This window comes from Sinocyclocheilus anshuiensis, unplaced genomic scaffold, assembly GCF_001515605.1.
Source record: "Sinocyclocheilus anshuiensis isolate Anshui unplaced genomic scaffold, SAMN03320099.WGS_v1.1 scaffold2874, whole genome shotgun sequence".
Taxonomy (NCBI): domain Eukaryota; kingdom Metazoa; phylum Chordata; class Actinopteri; order Cypriniformes; family Cyprinidae; genus Sinocyclocheilus; species Sinocyclocheilus anshuiensis.
In genome coordinates this window covers 6,074-14,788 of record NW_015546292.1, presented here as the reverse complement: position 1 = coordinate 14,788, position 8,715 = coordinate 6,074, and the positions used below count along the sequence as shown (strand labels likewise).

Here is an 8,715-nt window from a genome sequence, read left to right as displayed (position 1 = left end):
GCTCCAATGAGCTCATAGCTGAGGAATGTTTAGATCTGTTGTCGCTGGAGACAATCTGCATCTCCACTGTCCAGAGCTGGTCTCTTACGTGCAAAGAGGATGCATTCTCAATTGTTTGACCTCAAGAAGGGGTTTAAGACTTCTTTCTATTTCCTTGAGAAGCATCATAATTCACTTCTCTCAATGAATGTTATGAAGTGTTTTGGATTAGAAGTTGTTTTTGTTGTTACCGTGTTGAAATTTAATTCAATTAATCATGCAAAATGCTTCCTTAAGTGTTTCCGCTATACTTGCAGTAAAAGAGCTGCTTTACCAATAAGTCTGTGACGTTAACTAATCCTGTATTCAACCTTGGCAAGCTGTTCAAGACAGTGATACTGAAGAGGAAGGGACTAAAGTTGTGGGATTATGTCACACTATGAGTATATCAGTTGAGATCTGGGCTAAAGTAAAACTTAGTACTATCAGTTTCTTTAACACCACTTTAGTTAACAAAATGAATGACAATAAACTGGTCAAACAAGTTCTTTAAATACATTGCAGCCAAGAGAGAGAGAGAGAGAGAGAGAGAGAGAGAGAGCGCGAGAGAGAGAGAGCGAGAGAGAGAGACATGCAATGGTGTGCTTTTCTGTGACATCACTTTTTATTTTTTACATTATTTTATAGAAAGCATTATAAAGTAAACTGATTTTCTTTAATGATACAAATAAAAGTAATGCTTGTTACTTACTACTGACCCAGTACTGACACATTTTATTTATTAGGTGGTTGGTTTTGTTTATTAATTTGTTTCTTTGTTTGTAATCAAAAATAAAGTACACATGTTATATATGTGTGTCGAAGATAAGGCTTTATTTTTAACAAAAGCTTGGTGTTCAGTTTAATAAGATTTACATTTTTTTTTAGCTAGCTTTATTTTACTTGAATCATGTTTACATGGTATGTCTATAATTTAAAGTAACGAGTATGCCTTGTCCAAATACCCACACTTGCGGTCTTTGCACTTGATCCCTTGACTACTTATATGACGTATTTCCTGTATCTGGCCCAAGTGTTCAAGTGAGGATGAAGACCACAAGTGTGTGTACAACTTTTCATTACCTGATGGGACACACTTATAGTGTTGTAAAAACGCAAGTGTTTACAGAGTTTTAATTTTTATTTTCAATACTTTGCATTTTAAAATAAACTTCTAAATGTCTGTTCAGTAGTCCCTATAACAGAGATGACACAATTTAATTTCTGGTGCTTCTAATTAAGTGATAAAAAGCAGTTGCAAATGATGTACAAAATAAATATACTCACCTTTGCACCAATAAAACATGTAGCATTTTGTTTTTCCTACCAAATTATATGTAATATATAATTATTATATTAATATACTGAACACAATTATAAACACAACACTTTTGTTTTTGCCCCCTGAGCGGTAAAACCGGGAACTGAACTAAGTTAGTCAAAATGGTGCTTGAGGACGTGGACAGTGTTGCCAAACCCCTCCCTCAGAAAATCTCTAGAACCACCCTCAAAAGATTTTTCTCCATTTTTCACAAAAAGTCGCCAAATATGAAAAAAGTAAATACAGGTAAATTTGGTAAAGGAAAGTAAATTTTATATATATATATATATATATATATATATATACACACACACACACACTTTACAAATGATAACAGTATAAAACAATATAACAAAAGATTAAATATAACAAAAAATTCTGAAGTGAATACAACAGATCAGAGATATTATGATTCTCCAAAAACAAAAACTTCATACAAACTTATTTCAGTCAACACACTCTATTACTACAAAGTAGTAAGTCGTGGGGGAAGTCGTGGCCTAATGGTTAGAGTCGGACTCGTAACCCAAAGGTTGCGGGTTCGAGTTTTGTACAGGCAGGGATTGTAGGTGGGGGGAGTGAATGTACAGCACTCTCTCCCACCTTCAATACCACAACTGAGGAGCCTTTGAGCAAGGCACCGAACCCCTAACTGCTCCCCAGGCGCCGCAACATAATTCCTAGTATGGGTCACCATACTTGGCCACGTCACGCCACTTTCACTTTAAGTAAGTGCAAAATACTGCATCCCAGCAGTAAAAAAAAAATAAATAAAAAGCAGCTACAATGAGAAAGTAGCAAAATTTGGCGACAAAATCCCCAAATTGGCAACACTGGACGTGGATAAAAACGATATATCAAAGAAGGTAAAATCCTGTCAGTTCGCTACACAGTTTAATCTTGACTTTCAGTGTTTATTACTGTGTGTATATTGGCGTGATAGTTTGGTCATAATAGTTTAACTAGTCATTGCTAGTTAATCAACTAGTCATTAAGTCAGTGGGTGAAAAACGAACAAAATCTATACTTAAACAAGCTTTTCAAAATAATTTGTTTTAACTGTATAATCTGTATAAGTATGGAGTTGCTTTGCTTTTTTTCTGAACTGGTGTAATACATTTTAATCTTTTATTAGGCTATCTGTTGCCTGTGTTGTTACTGTTATAGTTTAACTAGTTTAACTAGTCATTACTAGTTAATCAACTAGTCATTAAGTCAGTGGGTGAAAAACATGAACAAAATCTATTCTTAAACAAGCTTTTCAAAATAATTTGTTTTAACTGTATAATCTGTATAAGTATGGAGTTGCTTTGCTTTTTTTCTGAACTGGTGTAATACATTTTAATCTTTTATTAGGCTATCTGTTGCCTGTGTTGTTACTGTTGTCATATTGTGTGTGTGTGGTAGTACAGAGAGCAAATACTCCTATATTCTTGACTACGCCACTCCAATTTTATTTGGGTAGGAGATCCCAGGTCATATAAGGGGTTTTCCCGCACGGCTACTCAAATAAAAGAATATCCTTAAGACAGAATTACTATAGATGCAGTTTCGATTTTATTAATCAAGTAGTTTCACTTCCAAGCTGGCTAAGTTTACTCATGCAAGATGGAGACACAAATAACGGCAGAGGATAATATCACTCTCAAAGAAAATAAAAGTGAAATTAACACCAAAATAATTGATTAAGACAATAAACCCAAAAAAAAACTAACGTAAATTCTCATACATAGCACCTCAAAGCATGAAATACAAAAAAACCACAGCACACATGTGAATGATGGTGAATATACTTCCTCCCTATATAGTTACAATGAGTAAGCTGCCAGTACTGGCCTCATTGGCATGTAAAATAAACGGACCAAACGATAACCGATAGTCATGGGCCAAAAAGTAAAAGGAAACAAAATAAACAATTCACAGAAACAAAGAAAATACAATTTCAAGGCAGGGAAAACAGTGATCAATTGAGCTGGACCAAAACAACTCTAAAAAGAGAAAACATTAAACAAAACACAATTTGTTAACCCATGTTATGCAGTCCAACCTTCTCACTCAGAACAGCTCATTTAAAATTACACAATATAAACAGAAAAACAAACATTACAATTTCAAAAAGAAACCACTATCTATAAATTTATTAGTCAACAATATTAAAATGCTAGGTATACTAGCCTCACAATAACATTTAAAATAAATACCTTTGAGACTTTAGCTGATCACACACCATTAAAGGGCTACAATCGTCACCATATACTTCCTAGAAAAGAAATGACTCTTTTAACACTCTTGTATAAAAGGGTGTCAGCTTAGTGTGTACACAGGTATACTGTTCATCGTTTTATACCATAAAACGCCCTACCATAGATCGTCAATGCTCCCGTGTAGTATGCTATGCTGCTCGTTCAGCGTCTGATACTCCTCCAGCCCAAGATAACCAACATGAGAGTTTAAGACATCTAAAAATCACTAAAAGAGCAATTACATGATTACACACCATTAACATCTCATACCGTTTACACGATCGTAAAACACTGGCTTTTGACCAGCGACGCATAAGCCAGCACTAATTTAAATACCTCACAAATCGAATCATACAAATAACCAACAAATTAAACGTTAACACTCTTCAAAACGGATAACATTCAATAAAAAAAAAAGACCTACCAGAGATTGTTCTTCCAGCGACAGACAACCACCTGCGCGCCAAACAATTGAAACGCAACTCATCTACTGATCGGAAGTGCGTATTTAAAGGGAAATCCTGCATGCCATCATAGGTACAACAGCACCTCCTAGTGGCTTGGCTACATACACCCCTGCTTTTTTTAATGATCACCGTCCCGGTGAGCAACCTAATGTAGCTCACTACTGCCAAGGTCTAAAAAGGGTAGTAATGCCACTAACCTCCGCTATACTAATAGACCCATTTTGTGCTATGGACTGAGGAAGGTGAAAAAGATTTGGGTGTTGGCCTGCTGTCCTACGAGTAGAACGCCTAAGAGGGGGAGTAGCCACTTCTGACTGGCCAACTGGCTGGTCTAAGAGAGGCTCTATATTAGTAACCAACCCCAACTCCTGTTCTTGTGTCGACCCTTGGGATTGCCCACCCGTGGGCTCTCTCATATGGCTCATGGGAGGACAATTGCTTGTTATCCCCACCAAACTAACCCCATGGCTGGTAACTCCAGGACTAGAATCATCTTGGGCACCTACCCCGGTATGAACCACAACTACTTGTGGCTGGATTCCCACTTCTGAATCCTCAGACCTCAGTTCCCTACCCGGTTTAAGAGACATACCTGAATCACTTCTAATGGGTTGACCAAGACTATCTGTACCCTGGGGAGCCAACTTAAGGTGCGAACGATGAACAACCTTAATAGGGCCATCTTTTCCCTGGGGTCTTATCTTATACAACGTCCCCACTTGATTGGTACATGTCACAACTTCAAACAACATAGAACCCCAAACATCCTGGATTTTGTGGCGGCCATGAAAATGGTTTCTACAATATACTAACGTGCCAGAGGACAGTATAGGAGTTACCTCAGAGAAACCAACCCTACGGTGCTCTGCCACACTCTCCAAGTGTTTTCGAGCACTAGTATAAACAGAAGTCAAGTGCTCTTGATGCTGAGCCACCCAATCTGATGGGGTACATTCCCCTATTTCAACAACTACCAAGCAGATGGTCAACCGGCAATTTGGGCTTCTGACCAAACATCAGCTCATAAGGGGAATGCTGAGTCGACTGGTGTACCGCTGTATTGTATGCAAAGAGCAGCTGTGGCAGCAATTGCGGCCACTTTCGTTTCTGCTCGGGTGGCAATGTGCGAAGCAAATCATGTAATGTCCGGTTAAATCTTTCACATTGACCGTTACCCTCAGGATGGTATGGGGTTGTTCTACTTTTAGCAATACCATACAATTCACACAAACGCCTCAGCAATTCCCCCTCAAAGCTACGTCCCTGGTCAGAGTGAATCCTATTTGGCACCCCATAAATATAGAACCACTTCTCGGTCAGAATCTTAGCCACTGTGTTTGCCCTTTGATCAGGTGTAGGATAAGCTTGTGTAAATTTGGAGAAAACGTCTGTCACAACCAAAACATTTTCCTGCCCATTACTAGCTTTATCCAAAACAGTGAAATCAATTGCAATGATTTCTAAAGGTTTACTAGCTAATAAACTCCCCAAAAATGTCCTCAACTTAGGTTGCGATGCCTTGGCGACAATACAGCGTTCACACTCGGTACACCATTTTTTTATATCTTGCCACATATTAGGCCAATAACACCTTTGGCGAACAAGATCTGTGGTACGCTCCACACCTTGGTGACCGTGGTTATCATGGAGGCTTGTAAGCACCTCAACCTGAAGGCCCTTAGGCAGCAACAATTGCCACACCAACTCTCTAGAAGGAGGTATTTGCACGGTCCTATACAGAACTCCATCCACCTCCCGTACTCGGGGCCACTGTTTTACCAACTGTTGAACTTCTCTTGACATGTTCTTCAATTCAGCAACTGTTGGTTGCTGCCCCTGCACCCAAAATGGTTGGAAGGCCTGGATACATGGGTCCGCGGCCTGCAAAGCTCTCAAGTCTGCCTTACTACGAACCGGAACAGCGTCCACTGTTAACGATTCCACCACCTGGGGGCCCAACCCAGGTGGTTTCTCCAGCACTGCAATTAACTGAGGAACCGTAATACCTGATAATACAACTGCAGATTGATCAGAATGCGAAGGGAGCCTAGAAAGTGCATCTGCATTTAGATTTGCAGCACCTGGTCGATACCTAATCTCATAGTTAAATAAAGCCAGTTGGGAAACCCAACGCTGTTCAACTGCCCCCAAATTCGCCGACTCAAGATAGCGCAGTGGATTGTTATCAGTATAAACAGTGACCTTATTACCAAGAAGATATTCTCTAAACTTCTCTGTCATTGCCCATTTCAGGGTCAAAAGCTCCAGCTTCATTGCACTATAATTAGTCATGTTCCTCTCACTTAGTCGAAGCCCGCGACTAGCGAAAGCAATTGGTCTCCGCAGCCCCCCATGTTCTTGTGATAACACTGCCCCCAAACCTAAATGGCTCGCATCAGTCTCTAAAATAAAAGTACGCAAAAAGTCTGCATACCCTAAAACAGGAGCCTGAATGAGCCGCTCTTTTAAGTCATTAAATGCTGTCTCACAGCTATCATCCCAATGTTGTTCAAAAGAACCCTGCTTAGTGGTTGCACACCGCTTCCGAGTGCCCTGTAAAGTCCCAACTAATTTATGCAGGGGGGCTGCTAGTCTAGCAAAACCCTCAACAAACCGACGATAGTATGATGCAAAACCAAGAAATGACCGCAGCTCTCTAACAGAGTTAGGCCTGCCCCATTCAGCAACAACACGGATCTTTTCTGGGTCAGTTGCCACCCCGGCCGCTGATATCACATGGCCCAGGTATGTCACCTCTGTTTGGAAAAAGTGACATTTCTTCAGTTTTACTTTCAAGTTGTGGGTTTTGAGCCGACTCAGCACCATCTCTAACCGCTCAAGATGTTGGCCAAAAGTACTGGAAAAGATTACAATATCATCCAGATATAACAATAGAGCATGAAGACTCTGATCACCAAAAATACGTTCCATGAGACGCTGGAAAGTACTTGGCGCATTGCACAACCCAAAGGGCATACGGTTGAACTCAAATAGCCCAAAGGGTGTGCAAAAAGCCATCTTTTCCCTATCTTGAGGGGCTGCCGAAACCTGATTATAGCCGCTTGCCAGATCCAGTGTGCTAAACCATTTGGCCCCACCAAGCGCGTCCAAGGTCTCCTCTATTCGTGGCAAGGGAAAAGCATCCTTGCGAGTTTTGGCGTTAAGTTGCCGATAATCTACACATAACCGAATAGAACCATCCTTTTTTTGAACCACCACGATGGGTGCGGCATATGGGCTACAACTGGGTTCAACAATACCCTGTTCAACCAATTCTCGAATATGAGTCTTAACCAGATCATACTGAGAAGGGGGCAGGCGACGGTACCGCTGACGTACTGGTACATCGTCTACTAATGGAGTAGTATGCTGGAGTAAATCAGTACAGCCCAGGTCTCCATCAACATGACTAAATACACTAGCATATTTCTGAAGTAATGTCTGGGCTTGTTGATGTTCCTGACTCGATAAGGTAGGCCACATACGCTGAGAGGAATCAAACTGGGGACTACTCTCCACCCCAACTGCTTGTATCAGCGCTACAGTCTCAGACTCCTCATTCTGTACATTAAACTGAACGGAAGATGTTACAACAGGTGACTGAACAATATGCAACTCTCCCAGTACTGTTTTTGGCCAAAGCCAACGATCTTGACTCCCCACATTAATAACTGGCACCTTCACCACCCCACAGTTAACTGACAAACAGGCAGATGGAACTAAAAGGTCCCCAGGCAACTGGCCTTCCACGAATGATACTGGTTCCAAAAAACAAGCATTAAACGTAGTCCCCAGCCCCTGATGGCAAGTGGCTGGAACAAACTTCATGGTACCTGCTGGCACTCGCACCGCCGGACCCCTCTGAACCTGAGCTGCACCTACATACCCAGTTTCTAGAGTACGTTCCCAGAGTTGGCACTCAGAAAAAGTTCTCTGCCAAACTTTCCCTGCATGTTGAATAGAAGGAGAATCAAATAACCTAGCCCCATGCTCCAAAAACAATTCTTGGTAACAACTACTAATAACATTCATTCCCAACAATCCAGGCACCTGTTCTCGCCTCAACTGGATCGCAGGATCAGAAGAGTTTTTCAATACTAGAATGCCCATCTTGGGCAAAGTCTTACCAAGTATGCCTATGTTCGTCTCTAAATACCCCAAGTAAGGAATATCAAGGCCATTGGCTGCTTTAAGCTTAAGCCACTGACATGGTTGCAACTGAAACTGGAATTGGGGTTGCAAATATTGCTCATAAAATTGTTGGGTAACCGTAGTCACCATAGATCCTGTGTCCAGCAAGCATGCCACAGTCACCCCACCAATAGTAATCTCTACTGTTGGACATTTACCTAGAAGTCGAAGCTCATCAACAAAGGGGTTGCCCAAAAGTTCCCCACCCGGCACATGGGCAGTGCTGCCGGGGGGCACTAGTTTTCCGATGACTGAGTAGAGGACCTAGGCCCTGCAACTACCCTCAATGTCGTACCCAATTCAGTTTTACAAAATCTTGCAATATGACCAGGTCGATTACAACGCAAGCATATAGGTCTACCATCTGGATGATAGCGATAGTGTTGGCTACGAATCCCAACCCTTGGAACAGAAGGAGCTGCTGCCAAGAAAGATCCTGAAACAGCTTGAAGGACAGAGGTCCCGAAATGCTTAA

At 41.1% G+C, this 8,715-nt stretch overlaps 1 long non-coding RNA gene across 1 annotated transcript; it reads right to left on the bottom strand.

Moving 5' to 3' along the window:
- Positions 1-3,101: 3,101 nt before the first annotated feature.
- LOC107701560 (uncharacterized) lies at positions 3,102-3,721 on the bottom strand. The gene is made up of 3 exons (XR_001635661.1): positions 3,702-3,721; positions 3,541-3,599; positions 3,102-3,327 (listed from the first exon to the last, which is right to left on the bottom strand). It is a non-coding gene; the product is annotated as an uncharacterized LOC107701560 (long non-coding RNA).
- Positions 3,722-8,715: the final 4,994 nt, after the last annotated feature.